The sequence below is a fragment of the Copadichromis virginalis genome, linkage group LG12 (assembly GCF_057382275.1).
Source record: "Copadichromis virginalis isolate Kocher_CV1m ecotype Utaka linkage group LG12, C_Virginalis_male_GT1.1, whole genome shotgun sequence".
In the NCBI taxonomy this organism is placed as follows: domain Eukaryota; kingdom Metazoa; phylum Chordata; class Actinopteri; order Cichliformes; family Cichlidae; genus Copadichromis; species Copadichromis virginalis.
This window is the reverse complement of record NC_140629.1, coordinates 29272534-29295003: the sequence shown is the minus strand read 5'-3', so window position 1 is coordinate 29295003 and position 22470 is coordinate 29272534. Positions and strand designations below refer to the sequence as shown.

Here is a 22470-nt window from a genome sequence, read left to right as displayed (position 1 = left end):
TGGTGAAACCCCTCAGACAACCTATCACACGACCTATTGAGGTCACCTGAGACAAGTTTGCTGAAGACCAGCTGCTTTTGTTTTTAAGCTTTTTAGGCTACCTTTTCTGGGCGGACTGAGAATCTACAGAAATCAAACCTACAAATTGTTGTGCAGGAAAATCCCAGTAGATCAGCAGTTTCTGGGGGGAAAAAACAAAACAAAAAAATGTGTGTGATCAACAACCACACCTTCAAATTTCTTTACCATTCTGACCCTCATTTTAAACTTCAGCAGGTCCTGTTGACCACATCTACATGACTAAATCAATGAGTTGCTTCGATCTGTAGCAGCTGAACAGGTGTACCAAAAAATGTGGCCTCTTCCTATATGGCATTCATGTGTGTCTGGACTTATGAAAAAAAAAAAGCACAAAAATATATTACCATGGCTTCAGTTATGAAAACTATTATGTGCCCCATAAGACAGCCAAGGAAGCAATATGTGAGAGAAATTCAGTTGTGTTTTTTTTGTTTGTTTTTTTTTTAAATTGCACTACTTTATAACCATGCTGTGCTTTGCTGGCTGTATAGCTTAACAAACATGCCTCCTCGAAGCAATATTTTCAAAAATATAAAGCCATTTCTCAAATCTTCTGTATTTTAAATCAGGTAAATTATGTAATAAATCCCATCAGTGGTGCCCATGCAGGAAAAATAAAACCCTTTTTCAGCAGCCCCTTAAATATGGTATTGGTTGCAACAAAGTAAAAAAAAAATCTTGCTGGCAAAAAAATAAATAAATAAACGAAAGAAAGAAAAAATAAATAACTATGTAGATCCTGAAAAAGGATTGGCATGGCAGTGAAAATGAAATATGCCCACTGTGTCTGAATGAATATAATAGAAGCAACTGGCCAAACTTTTGGCTGCTTAATACAATTTCTAGAAGTGAAATTATATCATATAAAAAAAACACAAAGCCACAAAATCTTTGTGCCAAGTCTCACATCAACTTTATTTCTGCCATATGACCTTATATTGTCAATATTCTTAATATCATGTGCCTGTAAGCTTCTAAATCTCCACCTTACTATTATTTTTCCTCTCATACACCCTCCCCATCCCTCTTCTGCCTGCTTCTTTCTTCTCCCGCATCACAGCATATGGCTACTTAACAGGATCTTAACTCCAGTGATAAACAACAGACTAGCCATTCCCCCATCAATCAACATCCCTCCATCCCTACTCTGAGCCTCAGAGGCTTTGCAATTTCTCAGTCCTCTTGAGGTCAGATTTACTTCCTTCCTCACTGTCTGCGCTGGCTTATTCTCTCCTCACAGCTTTCTCCCCTCACTAAGTCTGTGCTGTGTCAGCTTCTCTTTCCCTTAATCTGAAAAACACTTCCGTTTTAGCTCTTCAGCCACCATCCCACATAAATAACCCTCTTTTGCACCCGTTTCTCTGCAGGAGAAAAAGCAACTCTAATTTAACTAAAATTTCAATAAACTAGTCTTCCAACTGAGAATTGTTCATGCATATTAAATACCACCTTAACTATCAATACAATGGAAATCCAATAAAGAGGGAAATTAAGCAACAAATAAAACCCTGTGCATATTATGAATAAACATTTCCCCTCAAAAGGCTGCATAACTACTACATGCAAAAACAAAAATAGTTTAACAACAACAACGTAGCATAAACAATGCCATTACAGTCCAATCTGCTACCTTGCGCTGTTCATACTGCACCATGTCTCCTCCATTATACGTTTTTAAAAAATCATTGGGATGAAAAATGCCAAAAACAATCATCAATTTACTATTTGAAAGAAAGTGGATTTAGCCTACAGCCTCTGTTTCAAAAGAATTGAATTAACTAAAACTTCTGATATTACATTTCTGAGCCAATTTAATCACTGCTGTACAAGGGGAAGAGAGAGCGAGAAAGGAAAGACAAAAGCAAGTAATTGGAAAAACCTATATCTTTCTGGAGGATTTTCTACAGCAAGCACAGCTTTTCTGCCTCTTCAACACGCTCTGTGTAGGACAACACAACAATCCTGTCTAAAACCTTGCTCTGTTTATCACCCTCACTGAGGCTACTGCTCAAGTTTATTTCCAGGGGTTGTAGAAAGAGAACCAATTAAGTTTAACAACAGCCCAATTTCTGTAAAAATCTGTGTTCAATTCAACAATGCCATGCATAGCAGGAAGGTAAAAGTACATCTAAATTGTGTTTTTGGGTCTTTTTTCAAGCACACTAACATCCTGGCTTGCAAAAGCCAATGTAAGCTTGTTAAATAACCTTGCTGCATTAAAGACTTTAATTTTACTTCTCATTTATTTGGACTAGTAATATTTTTTTTAACTAACATGCTGAAAAAGCTCATTTAAAATTTATAGAACATCAGATAATGACAAGCTTAATGAGAGCTAGATTTCTGCCTTCCAAGCTTCCAGGCAAGTAATGACGTAAAATGACGCATAGCTAGTGATTGAATCGGTTATGAACATCGGTGTTAATACAATAAAAATCACTTTAATTTACTTTGATTCCAATAATGCTTTGCAATTCAGAACTACGTCAGTGGCTTTATTTAATTCGGATGCTTTAGTACCACATTAATCAACACAACCTTGTGTTGGTTATAAAAGTGATATTGTAGTTGCTACAAAATGTGTGACAAGAGAGTCATTTTGTGACTGATTCCTGTGCTCCTTAGACTGTAAGGACTCTAAGAATTAGACTGGAAGGAATAATTCTCAATGTCATATCTGCATGGGGGTGGACAATCCTACGTGGAACATCTTAAAATATAATGCAATACAGAAATATTACCGCCCCTACAGTTTTAATATCTGCCTTTATTCCTTTTAAGGGTCCCATGGCTTTATTCGTGCTTTCTTGTCTTTTATGACTTATCCCATTCAAATTACTCTTCTGCGTGACACTGAGAAGACCACAGCATACAATTAACGTCATTTTCACAATCACCAAATTACTTAGTGTGCTCATGCCCACAGAACCAACTGCATTTGTTGTGTCTGTCCTCTCATTAAGATGTTTATCTCCTGCCTGTTTCTGAATTCACTCCAAGACTTTGCCTATATTTTGATGTAAACAGCAGGAAAAGTCACTCCAAAGAACTGCTACAAAATGTAATTATGGTGCACAAAAGCACAAAGATAAGCAAACCATTTACTGGCTTTGTTTGTTCTTTTTTTCTTTCGGTTGTGCTTCCTCATCTAAAAAAGGCAATGATAAGCATTCTTAACCTGCCAGCACAGGCTTTGGAACAAAATAACTGTGCTATCCATCTATCAGTCCACCCAACTATTCATTTTCTCCTGCTTATCCAGGTCCAGGCCATGGGAGCGGCAGGTCCTTCTGCCCAGCCTCTACCTGCAGCTTTTGTTTTGAGCTCAGGGCAGAAATGATACGCAATCTCTCCAGCATAATCCCACAGTGGGGCATCCAAGAAGCAAGTTGATTCAGTACCACAACTGTGGCTGCTTTAAATGTTTACTACTGTTGTGGAAGTTTTCCATTAAATAAAGCCTGCAGACGAGCGGTGAGGGGTAGCTAACATCCTTTAATTAAAACACACGAAGAACAGGCAACCAAGCTTGTGGAGAGCCTACATGACCGCGGGGCAGACGGTCAGCAGAGTCTTCCTGAGCCTAGCATGGCTCTCAGTTAAATACCTTCTTCAGGAACAAAAAGCAGTACACAGCTGTTTCACACCTTAAGGTTCACACTCCCTTGCTACCTACCAGAGTCCTCAAAGAGACAAAAGACTCTTCCTGTGGAGTTGTCTGCTTCCCCCAACTTCCTTACTACACCCCCACCATTTGTCTTAATGTATGAGTGTGAGACTTGTTAAAATCCAGTGGCACCAAGGCATTAAACAATAAAATAATGTGATTAATACATAAGTAAAAGAAATTCCTATACACTACTCACCCGATCCATAAAGGTGAGCAGTGGTATCCTGCAGAAGAAGTAGTTTGACTGCTTATACCCAAAAGCATAAGGATAATCTACTCCTGCATTCCATATACAAATAGTCATAACTGATGTCAAATGTGAACAATGTTTTACATGTTAATTAAAAAGAGTTAAAATAACATAGACAATGTTTAAAAATCAAAGTACACAGTCACCAATCCATTAAAAAAAGGTAAAAGTCATAAAATAAAAGACAAATGGCAAAATGTATTTAGAGTAACAATTTATACATGGAAAGCTACATTTCATATCACCGACAGTGATTTGAATAAAGTCTAAGGAAAACTAGCCTTTCACTCTACTGTAGCTTGATTAGAGGAAAGAAAGCCCTACGCTGGAAAAAACGCATAAAAAAAAGACGAAAAACAGCCACTGGGGTTGGACATGACACACAGCAATATGTCATTAGCGCACTTAAACAAGTATCCACTAAAGCATGCACACATGCTAACAAAAAGTTGAGAGCCCTGTAGAGCAGCTGATTAATGTCATGGGAATGCAGCAAAAATGTCCACAAAAGGATAACATGTCAACGTGAGGGCAGCAAATAATGCTAATTGTCAGTGAAAGAATGTAAACAACAGTAACTGGGCCACATTACATGCAGAATGAAAAATTAGGTGGTTTTGTAATAATCCAGCTTCTGCGGGCTAGTGGAGTGCTGCTCTTTTATCCAGCTACAAATGAGGACCAGTGTATGTTAGAGTATGTTTCATCTTAGGTACAATTAAGGTTAAAAACTGTTAGAGAAACACTTCTTTACATTGAACTAGCCTGTAAGGACATGTGGCGACTAAGATTATAAGATATTCAAGTCAATGCTAGTTTCAGCAATTCTGGGTATTCATCTGTGAAAAATACATCCGTGTCCCTTACCACGTTGGATGGGCTCAGACACCTAGAATATCAGGGGCAAGATTCCCCTGCTAGGACTTTCCAAGGTAACTTGAGCCTAAATGAGGGGCTTGACACGCATCCGTGATGTGCAAAAGCATATCTGATCCCTTAAGTCCAGTGTGTTTGATTTTTATACCCTGGCCCGCTTTAAGGGTCGGGCTCAGGCAGAATTCAGCTGGACTGTGTCAGCTGCCTCCATGCAGCCCACTGAAAACTGAGAGAAATCATGACCATGGTTGTGCGATGCAGGATGGTGGCCAGTCAAAACACAAACAGTCACTTTGTGATGAAGAGTGGCTCTGTGTGTGTGTGTGTGTGTGTGTGTGTGTGTGTGTGTGTGTGTGTGTGTGTGTGTGTGCGTGCGTGCGTGCGTGTGTGTCCAATCCAGCCTATACACCCACCATGACAAGTGTAATTGCATGTGGAGTCTTACTGTAGCTGCTAATTGAATTCACAATAAGAGGGAATTTACTTGTATGACCTTTTGGACACTTTCACCTTTCTCTGAAGAACAACAGAAACTTTGGTATCTAAAGGGATGCACAATACTATCAAATAGAACAATTAAGACGCCTGTTAAGTGTTCAAAATGTGCCTGGTCTGTTTTAATTTTATTGTTGTTTACAAAATCCTACTATCTGTCGTCATTCAAAAAATCCTTAAGACTAAAAACACTCTGCAATGATTAGGCCCTATTTAGGATTTAGGGAAGCATTGTAATTGAACATTGAACACTGGCACGGTTCAATTCTGTGTGTTCTTCTGAAAGGATAATCAGCTTTAACACATTAATATCTGCACGTGTGTGGACTCGAACAAAAACAGGTGTTGCACCTTCACTGTGTGTGTGTGTGTGTGTGTGTGTGTGTGTGTGTGTGTGTGTGTTTTGTAAACCTGGCTGATGCAGACTTTGTGTTGGAGGGCCACTTCTGCTTATGGCTAGTTTGTTTGGAACAGAACTTAATTTGGAGGCAACTCCATGGGAGCACAAAAACAGAGTTACAGTGTGCAGGGGCTGGACTGGAAGTGGGCCAGGGAGAGAGAGACTTAGAAAGCCCCTTTCTGTGGAATAAAACAGGGAAAGCAAAAAAGACAAACTGAAGCCTAGTGTGCTAATCATTATGTCAGTCCAGGCCAATGGACTCTTGGGGAGGAAGGACAAATGTTTTCTGGTGCGATACACAGAAAAGCGTCTAGTTCGAGTACGGGTGTGACTCCAAAGACAACTTTTATAGCATCACAAACTCCAGTTACCTCACCAAGGATGGAAGTATCACCCGGTGAACAGGAAAAACTATGTGGAGCCATCTTTGTGTGGGTCCACCATCTACAGAGACCATCATCTTCTGTGGACTATATTGTTCCACTGGGGGACTTGAGGATGTGATTACGAATAATTGCCTGGCTGACCTGAGAGATTGTCAGTTATTGAACCTCTATGCTAATTACAGTTTTTCCATATTGCTACCCTGCCACATCAATAGACGGCAAGTTCAGTGTGTTGTCTTCTGCACTGCTCTTTTCTGCCTCTTCGACAGGTAAGGTGTTTAGGTGTTTAAGGGATGGAGGCAACGGGAGCTTAGCCATGATCTGAGGAGATCACAGCTCTTGGAAATGCTTCAGTATCCCCCCCAGAAGAGCTGGAGGCAATGATGAGGAAAAAGTAAGATCTGGGCAGCGCTATACCCACAATCCAGATGCAGTTAACCAGTATAAATGAATGGTAAATAATGGTAAATGGCCTGTATTTATATAGCGCTTTACTAGTCCCTAAGGACCCCAAAGCGCTTTACATATCCAGTCATCCACCCATTCACACACACATTCACACACTGGTGATGGCAAGCTACATTGTAGCCACAGCCACCCTGGGGCGCACTGACAGAGGCGAGGCTGCCTGACACTGGCACCACCGGGCCCTCTGACCACCACCAGTAGGCAACGGGTGAAGTGTCTTGCCCAAGGACACAACGACCGAGACTGTCCAAGCCGGGGCTCGAACCGGCAACCTTCCGATTACAAGGCGACCTCCCAACTCTTGAGCCACGATCGCCCCCTGAAGTATAAAATGGATAGGCATATCAGTGCAAATTCACTCTAATATACAGCCTTAAAGAATAATCTCAATTAGTCAGGGAACCCTAATGAGGCAGAATGAAGACAGTTATGAGAAAGAGTATAGAAACTACAACACAAATACTTTCGAGAACACTGAATGAAAAGCCAACCCACAGGAATCTTAATTACATAAAAATAATAACAAATTTGCTTCCCCAAACACCAAATCCGATAAACCGTTCTTAATGACAGGCCTGTTCTCTCAGATCAAGCCAAACAGTTTATCACTGATAAAGGTAAACATCCAAGCAAATGCACCCCAACTCCCAGGTGACTGGCATAGTGACAGAAGGGGGAGAGGTTGAGAAGAGTTTCACAGAAATGGGGAGTGAGAGAGAAGAAAATCAACAAATTGATAAATGGAGGAAAAAAGTGGTGTTAGAGGAGGACAGTGAAATTGAAATACAAACAGGAATGAGACATTACAAAAACATCACAAGAGTGTTAATTTGGTAGAGGTATGAAGCTGCTCATGCACTATTAAAAAGCAGACTCCTGCAGGGATATTGAAACAAATAAACACTCCACAAGCCTCTCCACATCATGCAGATGTGATGGTCCTGCAGGCACTACAATGTGAAGTGGCATAAACAATGCACAAACAAAGCTCCACAAAGGACTTTGGTACACAGAGGCCAACGGTATGGAAATGAATTTACGTCAGCAAGTCCTTGATGCACAACTGATTGTGCTCGTATCAAATGCACTCTGAGACAGCTTCTGAGAGCCAGCTAAGAGTCTAAAAACAAATGTACTTCAAATGTAAGCAACTCCACTCCACATAAAAAGTAATGTGTTACATATTACTTGATACTTTTGTAAAAGTAAAGCATTACCTTAATTACTCCCAGGGAAAAGTAATTTGCTGTACTTGTTTTTGAATTACTTTCACATTACTCAATAACATGCCCTGAAATGCACTGTCACGTAATTACCACTTAACAATATTAAACTTAGGCTACAGTCCCACACACTGGTACGAATTCCTATCCTAACAAGGGCACACATTGAATCTTTCAATGTCCAAGTATAGCAACCAAGCCAACAACAAAGTTGAAACCAGCTCAAAAAGATCTTCACTGTGAATACTGGTTATTCTACTGGGGAACCATGTTTGGGTAGAAATGAATTCTATGATGCTACGAGACGGTATCTGCTCATCACTGCTTTTGTTACTACCAAAGATCAGGCTCTGACTGCCCAGCTGGTTAGCATGTATTCAGCTTGACATCACTCTAACTTCATGCTAGCTGTGTGTAGCAAGAACAAAAGGGACATTTTTCATTTCTACTTGCCCGTCAGACAGATAACTGAATAAACGTATTAAACTGAAGTAACACAACTGTAATGTGATTACTGAATTTAGTACAGTTACATTACCATGTTGCAGAAAAATTTAATGTGACTGTAGAAAGCATTCAATTTATGTCCATCAAAGTCCACTGCAAGCAAGGCAGGAGTCATGGAGAAAATAAAAAAATAATAATTACAATGTCCTTGCTAAATCTACTGAAACATTGTCTTGCAGTTCTTTATACGCTTTATACAGCAAATTGTATTTATTTTATTTTATTTATACATGCTGTAACAGTGACTTTTTTTTTTTCTTTTTTTTTTTTGGCCTGTCCCGTTTGGCTCTTTTGCCCTCAGAATTGTTGTCTAAAGGCAAAGAAAGATGCCCAACGGATTTACTTTACCAAACTGACCATCCCAGCCTTGCCGTAATGGTCCATTTGATTCACCTTTTATTGGTTTATTTTATTTTCACTTACTGAATACGGGACAGACTTGACTGGGGGAAAGAAGGGGAGAAAGAAAGAGGGAAAGAGAAACAGCTGAGAAGAGGGACGGGGGAGAAGGGCAAAAGACAAAAACCAACAGAACGGGCAGAGAAAAAAAAATGCATATATCAATCACCTGGGTCACCTGCTGAGAAAGAAAAAAGAAAGCAAGCAGAAGAGAACAAGAGTAATAGAATAAACAACATCACAATGATATATGGGAATATGACAGTAAATACTAAATGTTAAACATTATTGTGCAGCACATAAGATCAACAGAACACAGTGTGCTTTGAGGTAGGAGCCAAAAAGGGTGTAGTTTGTGGGTGTGATCACCCGTGTGTACACCTGTGAGCATGGACGCGCTTGTTTTTTGTTTTTTAAAAGGTTCCTTCATGTAATAATCTGCTAGAGGGTGTGGGGGGGCCACAGCCCCGTCCTCCAGGGCATGAAGCAGGTATGGAGGAGATCAAAACTCCAGACATCCAGTGGCCCCCAGAACACAAGAGACCAAGGAAGACCAACAGAGGGGCAGCTGCGCCACTGTCCCGGAAAGAGCTGAGGAGAGTCCCAGATGAGGGCTCACTCAGCAGCCGCGGAGCAGAAGCCAGGGGGAGTTGCAGTGACGCGCCCGTGAGCTCCGCCGGCAGCCAGCTGCGCCTGAGTGACCGAGCCCCAGGCCGAGAGGCCGGGGGCACCCCACCTCCGAAGTGGCCCAAGCGAGCCCCAGGCTCCAGGCCCCGATAAGCGGCCGCCAAGGAGTGAGCCGGTGTGTACCTGGACGCCCACCCCCGGACACAAAGAACCACCAACGCACCGATGTCTGAGGGGGTCCGCCACTGGCAGGGGAAGTGGTGGTAGGGGGAGATAGGCCTCCAAACCTTGGAGGGCCTGAGATGTCCCCAGAGAGGTGGCGCCTTACACCCAACCTGACATATAGACACAGACATACAGGCACACACAGATACAAACATCCATTCCCACCCTCATGCTCTCATATGCACTTACTCCACACTCAACCAACGTGGAGACAGACATAAAGAGACGTTGTACACACGATCACACTCCCCAAGCGTACTCTACAAACCGGGTCTAGGTGCCCCCGCCCCTGGAGGGGGGAACTGCACCCAGACCCAGGTGGTGTTTCCCTTTTCCCTGCGGTGGGGGGAGGCAGACCGCCCCGACTCCGCAGCAGCAGGAAGGCTCCACACTCCAGACCGCAGTCGGACGGCCAACTCCTCCTCCTAGCCCCCCTGCTCCAGCAGGTCGCAGAGAATGGGGGTGAGAGAAGACTCCAAACCTCCCTCCACCCGCTCATTGTAGTGTTGATGCATGTGTGTTTTAAGGTGCATTTAAAACCCAGGAGGGCTTGGAGCTACCTGCCAGAGAGCAGCAGGTAAGCGCATGGTCCCTCCTGCTAGCCCTCAATGTCTATGTGTATTTAAAATTGAGAGGTGGGCAACGATGCCAGGGGTGGGGTGTACACCCTGATGGTACTTTGGACTCTGTGTATCGTGCCCACCCCCAAGATCCTATATGTATGTGTAATGAGAGTGTGAGTAATGTGAATGTCTAAGTTGTGGGATAAAATTGAGGCAGAGGCAGCCAGAAGGGGACAGAGGGGGGGGTAGCCTCCTCTGCACCCTGGTGACATACCCCTACTCCAAGGCCCTGCATGTGTGGGTGGTTGTGGTGGAGCGGGAAGAGGGAGGCAGCTGGAGATGGGGAGGGAAGGAAGGGAGGGGCAAGTGACCCCTCCCTGGGGCCAGCTCCCCCGCTGACCCCAGTAGGCACCCCCACACTCCGCGACCCGCCAGGGAAAGGGGGCCCAGGCCCATCCAGACCGGGGCCCAGTGCAGCAGCGCCCACTCATCTTCCAGACTACATAAGACAATAAACACCCAGGCTGAGATCTTCCTCCACCTCTCCTGTATCTCCCCCTCCTGCAGAGGGAGCTCCTGAGGAGAGGAAAGCTCCTGCAAGATGTGACAATCTCCCCCACCAGTTGAAGAGCCCCCCAGGTGGCTCGATGCACCGGCGGCACCCTGCATCCTGCTGGAACAGTGACCTTTTTAAATCAGTTGTTTAGCCTCATGCTGCAAAACTGACGTTGCTATGTGCCGGTGGTTTCCCTTTGATCTTTTCTGTGTTTTTTTTCCTCTCTACATACTTTTTATGAATCAGTAAACCTCACAGTGCTAACTACATTATTTATAGGCTCCAACAAATTGCAATACAGTTCAAGGCACTGGCAGAACAATCAAAATGTGTTCTAGTTTACCTAGAACCTTTACTGGCTTTAATAATATAATAAGTGAAATAAACACACAAAAAAATGGATATGGATATAAATGAACTGCTATCTCCCCCCTGGTTTAGTGCTTATACATTGCAATTTTCCTGAGGATCAGGCCCTGACTGTCATTTGCACTTATGCACCAAACATTCAGCACTCAAGGTACCCAACTTTATTTGAGCCATCTGGGGACTCTCAAAGCTCGTGAAACCCGAAGGGGCATGACTGGAGAAACAGCTGAGCTGAGCTGAAACCAGGTGGTGGCTTCTGTGATTATCATAAATTGCTCATATCTGATAATACTTTCAAACATAACGTTGCAAGTTCACTTGGCACCTGAAGACCTCAAGCCTCGGGTTCATCGTTGACCCTGTAATTATGATCATCTGATCTGTAGATCACTACCTTTGGGTGAGCTAGAAAAGGCATCAGGGGAAGTTGCTGGAAAGGCCTGGCTGGACTACATGCACTGTGCGGGTGTATTGGGAGCATCTGGCAGCAGCTCAGTCTAGGACACAGGTGTCGAACTCCAGGCCTTGAGGACCAGTGTCCTGCAGGTTTTAGACATGTCCTTGATCCAACACAGCTGATTTAACTGGCTAAATGACCTCCTCAACGTGTCTTGAAGTTCTCCAGAAGCCTGGTAATGAACTAATCATTTGATTCAAGTGTGTCATTTCCAGGGAGTCATCTAAAACCTGCAGGACACCGGCCGTCGAGTCCTGGAGTTTGACATCCCTGGTCTAGGAGATAATCAACTTCCAGCGCACTGCTGAAGTGGCTATACAGAGTTATGGATTTAAGCTTGATGTCCATCACTGTAGCAACTCCTGAACCAAATTGTGGACACCAGAGATGTAGATAGCCATTAAGTCCTATTGAACTTGCTTAGTTTGTGGAACTTGAGAGGCAGCAAAGTTCAGAAGTCTCAATACTTCTTTTTGCAGATGATGTGACTCTATTGATTAAGCAGAGTGCGGAGCTGCTAGTATCAGAATTACCCTCTCTGGGTCTTAAAGTGTGGCTTTAAGCCAGAAAAGGAGAAGTCCCAAGGTTAAACTCACCTATGGCCCGGAGCTGTGGGTAGTGATCCAAAGAATTAGATTCAGGATACAAACAGCAGTAATGGACTTTCTCTGAACTGCGTCTGTTCTCAGTCTTAGAGATAGGGTGAAGTAAAGCTGCTACTCCTCGGTGGTGAAATGTTTCTCGTTATGTCCAACTAGGAAGAGGCTCTCTCAAGTACCATCACTGCTAATGAGAGTCTGGTCCCTGCCTATGACCGAACAGCAAACTTCAATGTTAAGTTCTCTTTTGCCTACAAAAGATATTTAGGATATTTGTGTGTGTGACAGAATTACATATTATTTATTACCATCAAGACTTACCGATGCATTTTTTTCCTTTTGAATAATATGATCAATCTAGAACACTCTCAGTAACTGTTTTTGTAATTTGGGTTTTTCCCCCCTCCATCCTAATCCCCACACATGACCTAGTAAAGTAAGAAACTGAAGCAAAAGTTTTGTTCTTTTTTTTTTTTTTTTTTTTAATTTAAAAGAGCCCTTTATACCACCAGCATGAGTTCAGATGAAAAGTTGTTTACAAGTTTGGCCAGAACGAGGGATGGCTGATCGCACGTGGTGGAAGTGGTGGTTTGGGTGTTAAGATAAAAAGATACTTATAGATACATTTACACCCACAAGGCTGTAGATGCCCACCCTCTGTCTCCTGGCAAGAAAAAGTGTGACACGATGCGCAGTTAAGGGAGAGAATACCGGCTTTGTGTGAGAGCATATGCTTCAGGAGAGCACAAAACACGGACAAAAGTAAAAAGAGATCAACAGTATTAAAAGCCTCCCTCAAGCCTATTCCTGTGGCTCAGAAGTCAGTGACATCTCAGGAGAAATAAGAGACGGTATGAGGTTAGTTTGTCAGTTGACTGGAGACAAAAATGGACAGAAGTACAATAAGCTCCGTAAGAATATTTAGAAGTGTTATCTTCTTAACTGCCTTTTCAGTTCAGGGTCACAGGAGGGCTGTAATCTATCCTAGAAGCAAGGTACAACCTGGACTGTTAAAACTGAAAGACAGACAACCATTCACACCAACAGGCAAGTTTAGTCACCAATTAACCTAACATGTATGTGTTTGGACTATAGGAGGAAGCCAGAGTACCAAGAAAAAAACCTACACAGGCACAGGGAGAACATGCAAGCTCTACAAACAAAGACTCCAGCCAGCTTGTGGATTAGACACCAAGACGTTCTTGTTGTGAGGAGACGGAGATAACTGCTGCACCTCTGTAGTGCTGTGCAGAGCAACACATAAACACGAGATACAACTTGTTAAATTAAAAAAAAAAGTTTGTGTCCTTTTCTTTAAAAAAAAAAAATCCTAAGACTTGAGCCATATTCATGCTCTTTTGTAGCACTACTGCATTTAAAATAGGAGTAGACATGCACAGGCTTTGAGATGCAAAGATAAATTTTGAATGTATCATAGTGTTTACCGAGTATGGCTGGCCAATTTTGTTTTGCTATAAAATATGTATGAGGGGTGTCAAAAAGTTGCAAAACTTTCTTTTTTTACAAAGACATCTTTTCTATATGATAACAATTTATTTTTGATCAGAGAACTTTCATTTATTTTAAATTCCTCTCGAAACACCACATTCAAAGTTCAAACAACATTTCTTTTTGCCACTGTTAACAAAAATACTTGTAATAGTGACCACAACTTCCTGTTGCTATGGTCACTTTTAACATGGCAACTAAGTTACCTATTCAGAACAGTTTCAGATCACTGACCAAGACATTAACATCTCAAAGACAGCTGACCCTCCAGAGCAACAAATTTCCCACGTGTGGGACTAATAAAGGTTATCTTATTTACTGGAAGTGACTTAAAACAATGGACTCAAATGTGCCAACATATTCATAAGACTATGATGGCAAAGACAGAATCTGTCCTACCTTAAGCTGAAGCGGCAACAGGGTTTGTCAGGTGAAGACCACTGGAGAATGGACGCTCAGCGCTGTCTTGAAAGAATCAAAAATACTTGTTAGGACCATTAAGTAAGATGAGATCAAATTTAAAAAAATATCAACAAATATGACACAAAGTCTTGGTACTGTCAAATTATCACTACAAAATATGTTTCTTAGCGACATGAGCCAGAAAGAAAAGCTTTAACTTTACCCATAATTAAGTGACACCAAGACTGAGTTAGTGAAGAGATAAGGTTAAAATGAATTTTCTAGACAGGACAGCACTACATCACTTATTCATACATTTTTCCATAGCATAGCTATGCACTGCTGACCAAGACCTTGAGATCAACCCCGAAGGCACCCCCAAAGCTACCTACAGAACTGTCCTTGGGTGCATAAAGAAATCCTTTAACATTACATTTCAAACAATACATGCATGCGCATGGGCGTCTGTGTGTAGGCAGGTGTGCAAAGCAGGTCATGCCACGCACAGGCTTCTTTTATGGCTGTGTAAACTGAATGTGGCACATCTCCCCTTCCAGCAAGGAACAGTTGTCACCCCAACGATGAAATGAGAGCAAAGGAGAAAGCCTTCAAGGAATGAAAGCGTGGCATCTTCACTGTGATTAGGTATTCACTAACAGACAAGTCAAATCAGTGGTAATAGGAAGACATCAATGCAGTGAGTGAAGACAAATGAGACAGGAGAGGGATAAGATGTGAGAGGAAGAGAAATCCTCTGACTAAGAGCTCAATTGATTGCAGTGAACGAACACTATATTCTTTTTACCATGATATATGCAAACTGTATACAGCTGGACATTACTGTTTTAATGAAGGTAATCCAATTCATTACCAACTGTCGCTGAACAGCCCTGTACACATGCAGCCACTTGAAATGTGGATCAGCTCATGTAAGATGACACACATATAGGCTTCCCTCACGTAGTCCCAGTCAGAGGGTGAAAACTGTCTCACTTTATTTTTTTTCATTTTTCCTTTACCCTAATATGCATAGCAAGAAGGCTGCAAGTAGTATTCTTCTAAAATCAATTAAAGTTTTATGTTTGTCTGGATATTCGTGCAGAAAACACTTGTGATTCCATTTCCAAATGACTAAATTTAGTCTTAAATGCTCATAATAAGCCAGACAGCTGCAGATGCATCTGCCAGTTTATTTAATAATGTAAAATTATTAAAGATGGTATGTCAAAAGCACTGCCAAGTCTGCTGAAGTAATCCATATTCTATCTAAATGCGCATTTTATTATCTCTTTTGATTATGTCCTTGGGTGGCTGTAGCTCAGGCGGTAGAGCAGGTCATCTACTGATCGGAAGGTTGGTGGTTCGAATCCTGGCTTCCCCCAGTCTGCATGCCAAATATCCTTGGGCAAGATATTAACCCCAAATTGCTCTCCGATGCATCCATCGGAGTATGAATGTGTGTGAATGTTACTTAGAAAGCACCTAGAACAATGTGCTTGTGCGAATGGGTGTGAATGGATGAATGCACAAGTTGTGTAAAGCGCTTTGAGTGCTCAGAAGAGTAGAAAAGCGCTATATAAGAACCAGTCCATTTACCATTTTATAGTTTGAGATAGAATATGACATCAAATCTGTGACCAAATCTAACTTTGATCACAGCATTGTTTATCACTTTTAAAAATTCCCATGAAGTCACCTTTTCAGAAAAATTAATTTTTAGTTTATCAACCTGAGCCAAGCCGTATCGTGATATCGTTTAGTTTGTCAATCAGTAGAGAAACGTGCAATCTGATGCAGACAGCATAAAAATCAAATTCTTATTATAAAATATTTTGAAAAACTACTGAAAGTTACGGGGCCTCTTCAGATACTAATCTTCACTGCAGAGTAAAATTGAAGTTCTGCAACAGAAAGGAGTATATTGTTGCACTGATGTCAGATTTTTATTGAACGAGTCTCTAAGAGTACGAATGTTATTTATCTACTATCCTCCAATAGGTTTTTTTTTTTCTTCTTCTTTCTTCAGACAGTGGGTACAACAATAATAATAATATTAACAGTAATGGTAATAAGTTCAGGTGGAACATCACATCAACTGATTGCTATTGGCATGCTAATATAGTGCTGAGACTACAGTTACGATATCAATACGTCTGCCTGTTTGCGCTCATCCCACACAATCTTATTTAAAACCATACAGAAATATGATGAATGGTTAGAAATCCTTCCTGCAAGTATTGTATTTCTGAGGCTAATATTTTGTTCAATCTGGTAATACCACTGTACCCTGTCATGTGTCAGCATTTTTGAAAAACAATCTCCTTAAAAAAGCAGCAGCACAGGCCATCGGGGAGGAAGCTTATCACAGGGATTTATGCTCCCAGTAATTCTGCACACACGAAGTAAATGTATATCTACAGATTTATGGGACTGAGTCCTGCAGGAGTCTCCAGCCAGAGAGCGGGACTATCTTTCCACTAAACAAATCCAAAAAGAAAATCCATGCAAGAATAAACTGCAATTATATGTGCTATAAATATAATAATTTCACATAACATTAAATCATAATGAGAATAACTTTCACTATCATTTGGGGTTAGCAGTAGCCATATAATAAAGGCACACTGTGCTTCTAGAGCGGACGTTTTTTTTTTTTTTTATATTCCAGCATTTTCAAAGCTCTGTACACCCACATACATGTAGGTGAGCTCAGTTACTTTGATCAACCTCGGCTGGATCTCAAAGGCAAGTAATGCTCTGACTGCATAGATACCTGACCTGGACAGAGGAGGCTGTGATAGCTCTCTGTATAATGATGCTGAATTTAGTCGAGTTTATAGTAATTAAGCTGTTCTAGAAGCAAACCTAATGTCCACTGTTTATCAGTTGATTGGTGCTCTGATAATTGAACTCTTACTTAAAGAGACGCCCTAAGGTTTAATCTTGGCTCTGTATTTGTGTGTCCTTGTACTGAATTTGATCGTTTTTGTGTGCAAGTTTAACTAACTCTAAAGTTTGAATCTGCACTGCTTATTCATTGTGTGTCGGAGTGGGTGTGTAGCAGCAGTAGATTAGGGAATGTCTCAACATATCCTCTTAATTGAGATAAAATTATCATATTTAAAACTTAAGTCTTACCATTAATTATGTCTTATTTGAACAGTCTAGTAGGAACAGGGTTTGGTAGACACGTTGAATCTGCACTGGAGGAAGAATTAATGAAGTTAGTATAGAAAAACTGACTGGAGAGAAAGAGTCTTAAATAATATCAGCAGTTACTGAAGTTGCTCTACTTAATCATAAGTTGGTGGGACAGCCGTGAATTATTTTGATTTGATTATTGTTATTTAAATTTATTCTTATTTATTTGCTTTATTTGTTTATCTGACAGCTTTATTTGTGGGTTGGTAGTTTGCAGTTACAATATTATTTGTAAATAAGTTCATCAAGTAATGTCTACTTAAAGTGGCTTAACCAAACTCTGTTTCTTTGTCAGCCCAGTTGCAGTGCTGAAAAAACACTGGGGGTTGTTCCCAGTAACATGTCCTAGCTTTTTTTAATGGAGCAGCAAATTTTCCTTTCCCCACTCCATTTTCTCTCCAGCTTATGAATCATTTGCTTCAAGGTGTACGTTTATGAGTTATACTAGGAAGCCAAACCTATATGATTTGTTTCTTTCTCAGAGAAGCCCACAAGCCAGCATCATACACAAAGAGGAGCTAACACTATTAACAAGATAATGAACCTCTATGGGAGTTTTGGTAGCTGCACACGGCAGAACATAACAAAGGAATAAATTAAATGTTGTTCCACTTTCAGAAAGACGTATTTTGTCTGCTGTACACCATGACAGAATTCTTTCCATGGTTAAGAGAAAAAAAAAAATCATAATATTTTACCCTCTCAAGGACACTCTCAAGAAGTCAGGGTCTACAATCAAGAGACATCTTCATAAATGTAAATACAGAGAGTTTACAAAAAGGTGCAAACTGCTGGACTCACTCAAGAACAGGACACTATCTTGGACACTTTCCAAATGAAATAATTCACACAGACAAAAAGATAGGCGGAAAGAAGCCAGCAAAAAAGCCATCACTGAGTGCTGGCCCCAGAGCAACTGACCCACGAACACCTTGTTCAGACACACTGTTAAAAATCTACATGCTTATGAACAGCTGACATATGCAATAACACTTCAAAAGGAGGTGGGAGAGAAAAGGTGGGAGAAATGGCTGTTATTTAGCCCACAAAAGCTAAGCTAATCGTACGAGGTGGAAGAAGTCGTTTTTCTTTTATGGACAATTTTGTTTTATTTTGAATCTTACCCCATAACCGTATGTACTATTATTTGTTGCCCGAGATTCACAGAATTTACAGAAAATGCACTATTGTGGGATATATATTGTTATCAGGATGATATGTCTTATATTGGGATATGAGATTTTGGTCATATCGCACAGCCATAACCCAAGAGATTCTCAGGACAAAGCAATGGGGTGCTCTTCAGTATGGCCAACTCAGACACCTGAGCTCAAACTAATATAGCAGCTTCTCAGTCATGAAATACAAAACTAAAAGCAAAAGGACTTCCAAAGAAGAACCAACTGAAAGCAGCTGCAGTAAAAGCCCTCGAGTTAAAGCTGAATGTCCGCATCTCAATCTCATATTGACGGATTTAAAATCCACTGAGGTTGTGTACAGCAGCAAAATTAAAGAAATTGTGTCTTTGTTCAACAAAATATGGATATACCATAACTGCCAATGTTGTTGTGGTCCTGGGTGTCTGTAACACACTTATTGTTTTTCAGTTCTTATATTTTCCAGTTTTAATTTTTACCTTCTTCTCTCCTATCTTTAGTTACTCCTCATTTCCTTTGAAGGTTAATGTTCTCTTCCATCCAGAATTAATGTTATTTCCTGCTTTGCTGCACCCTCAATACATTTACCTTCGTCTAACTCTTTGCACCTGTATGTCTTTCAAGCCTTAGTCCAGTCACCCCAAATGGTGGATATATAGCCTCATCTTTTTCTTTGCTTTTAAGTTCCATGTGTCTTTTCTGCCCTTTTTGTGGGTTCCTGTTTTTGTTTACTTGCCCGTTGAAACACAGTGCTCCGTTTTTTTTGGCATCAGCAATGAACATTGCATGAACCAACAGCCTTTGAGTCCTGTACTTGGGCACTCTCTCCAACATTATCCCAACAGACTTGTTAAACCGATCATAAAGAACATTTCTGAATATCTACTTCTTGCTGGCTTGTCAAACTTGTCTTCACATGATTATTGACAAAGATTTTTAGTGGAGCTTTGTGATCTGGTTCAAATTTTTGTAATGAATAAAACAGACCGCTTTTGGAGACAAAATATATTTGTCACTGCTAGTTCTTAAATTCTGCATCACTTCCATCATATCACTACTACTAACATGCACTTTGTTTGCTTCAACACTGAGATTATGTCACTACTTGAGAGTTAGTGCAGATAATTGGGGTCATTTTCAAAATCATTATGTTAAAATAATTACTGAAATTTCATGTAATGATGGGGCTAAAACATAGAAAACTAAGCGTATGATTTTATAACATTTTCTAGGTGGTTCCAATTTATGAATTTGCCATCACAAAGAAAATAATTTACACAAGATCTAAATTATGGCTTAAACCTAATAATATTTTAATTATTGATTAGTCAGTGGTTGTAGTTCAATTTAACCTGATAGCCAGTGTGGTTTCCTCACCTCTTCTTCAGGGCTGCAGTGCCAAACTCACAGTCTGTGTCTATTTTGACATAAACACGGCACAGCTGTAAACACCCTGAAGGCAGTGAATTACAGCAGCTAAGTTGCACAACACCTGTGGAAAATCCAGGGTTATCAGATTTTTTTTTTTTTTTTTTTAAATCACCACCGTGTGAAGAGATGTGCAGTTTTTTTCTCTGCAAACCAAGGGATGAAAATGTTATCATTATTGCTAAAAAGCATCAAGGGCTGAATTTGCCCAGCCATAAATCTTGTACTAAACCAGCAACTGTGTATAATGTGAAAAGGCTCAGCAGCTGGTTAAAAGCAGCAAATGAAAATACTCCGAAGAAGTTATCACAAGAAAGAAAGAAAGAAAGAAAGAAAGAAAGAAAGAAAGAAAGAAAGAAAGAAAGAAAGAAAGAAAGAAAGAAAGAAAGAAAGAAAGAAAGAAAGAAAGAAAGGTGAAATGTCTGGTGAAACTGGCTGAAAGCCGAAGTATCACAGACTATGATCTGTGCCGACTTTGATAACTTGTTTAATATTTCAGAGCCTCCTTTACGTGTAGGCTCTGACTAAAGCACAATGTTGTTGTTTTTTTTATGATTAAACTACAGCCACATAATAGCCAAGGCAGAATGTCAGAAAAAAGTGCATAGGCCTTTTCTTAAATGTGGTAATAATATCAATAATCACTTTTACAAAATTTAAAAAAAATGCCAAAATACATCAAATGAAAGAGAAAGAAGAAATGAATGCAAAACTTTTATAAATATCTCTGCGGCGCCCATCTGAATGTGTCTCACCCTGTCCATAGCACTCGCCTCTGTCACACCAGTCCTCTGTACATCCATGAACCTCCTCTGATATCTTCGTATTTTTCCCCTGCCTGGTAGCTCCGTATTCAACATCCTTTGTCAAGTATATCCACTATCCTTCCTCTACTCATGTCCAAACCATCTCAACCTTGTCTCTCTAACTTTGTCTTCAAACTCCTCGATCGGAGGTGTCCCTCTGATGCACTTCTAATCCTGTCATGCTGGTCACTCCTGGTGAAAATCTTAGCATCTTCACCTCTTCCACCTCCAGCACTGCCTGCTGTCTTTTTGTCAGCATCACTATCTCCAAACCATATATCATAGCAAGTCTCACTAACCATATTACTTGCTGTAGCCTCTATTTCAGTATTTTTATGAGTGCCCAGTTAATTAACCTAATCCAAATATTTGATGTACTGCAATATAATCTGTTTAAATGGATCCAAAATGCTGACATTTAAAATATTTGAATTAAAAAAACACTTTGTTTTCCTACTGCTTAGACACCAACAGAAAAAAAGCATTTACAGTTGTGAATTCAACTGTATTTTAGATATTTATTTGGCCTTGTGGGCTTTTGCCATTTCTACTTTAAATGCAGCATATACCAAAAAATTTAAAATAAAAATCTTACTAGAGGGTGAAAAAGATGTGATTATTATTTAAACATTAACCAGCACTGTCAGCAAAAACAAAAAAAATGGGCAAAATCATTTATCCCAGCATAACAACACCTGTAAACACTGCAAAGCACTTGAGATACATACTTCTTCTAAGAAAGTCTTTTGGCTACCCAGGGCAATTAACAGTAATCAAAACGCTATCCCTAGATTTACAGCAGACTGAGCAGGCTCGTTAGCTGTTAGCTAACTTGGCCTTACCGACTGAGCAGATAAAGATGACTGGGCTCGTGATTCACCATATGCAGCCCGTTTCTGATATTTACCATCCCAAAACAAACACAGCAGCCCCTGGAGTGTTTTATCTTTACAGCTGCAGAGCAAAAAAGTGCCAATTAAATAAGCTTTGGGCAAATATCAAAAGTCCTGTGGATCAACTTGTTCTCACATCTGCTCACCTGCCTCATGAAGTGCTCCACAGCACCTGTGCACAGATAGCTCAGAAGCTAGCAGCCCCGCGTGCGCAATCAATGAACATCACAGCATCTGTTTTTTTCTGAAGTAAGCGTTTAAAATCCACAACAGTGTGCTTAAAAAATAACTCACCGGAGTTTTTAACACGTTTCCTGTATCCACAAAAACCCCACTCCCCTCCAAAAATACAGCAAAATCGAGACCGTAGAAAAAATAACTGAGCTTTTAAGAAAAGTGCAGCTGGTCTAACTCACGTTCAAAGATGTCTACCGGAAATGGAATAGTGTAATCTCCTTGCTGTTTGTGACAATGTTATATACCTGCAATATAATAATATTGGAATAGATTCAACAAGGTGTTGGAAACGATCCTTTATACATTATCTTTATAATGTATAATAATTTATATTTCAGAAGCAGCGGTAGTTTTATTATCACATACACATATACATAAATACAGGTGGTTTATACTATGCAACAAACTTCTTATTTCTAATTGAATAAAATTCGGTTTTATAAATTATATAAAATTCTCTCATTCAACAAGATAAAATTAAATACATAAATAAAATAAGTATCCCAAAAATTTGGGGAGAAAGTAAAAAGTAATAAATATGCAATAAATGAAAAGAATTAAAGAGACCTGGGGCTTTTATTCATTAGTTAATTTTTATGTTGTATTTATACTTTTTCATTATGCAGCTTTATTTTGAACATGTTAAAATAATAAAAAATGTTTAAAAAACCCACAAACAATCAAGC

At 40.3% G+C, this 22470-nt stretch overlaps 1 protein-coding gene across 7 annotated transcripts in view; it reads right to left on the bottom strand.

Moving 5' to 3' along the window:
• The window catches only part of gpat2 (glycerol-3-phosphate acyltransferase 2, mitochondrial), a 182260-nt gene extending 160292 nt beyond the window's left edge, over positions 1 to 21968 (bottom strand). For 4 of the 7 annotated variants that reach the window (XM_085475885.1, XM_085475884.1, XM_085475893.1 and 1 more), the window contains exons 1-2: positions 21842 to 21968; positions 14060 to 14125 (exon numbers count right to left, since the gene is read on the bottom strand). The gene's annotated coding sequence lies outside the window, so the exon portion shown is untranslated. Of the gene's footprint in view, positions 1 to 14059; positions 14126 to 21693; positions 21751 to 21841 lie in introns of those variants that run through there. The other 3 variants (XM_085475887.1, XM_085475888.1, XM_085475889.1) reach the window with 3 other exon arrangements.
• Between the last annotated feature and the right edge of the window lie 502 nt (positions 21969 to 22470).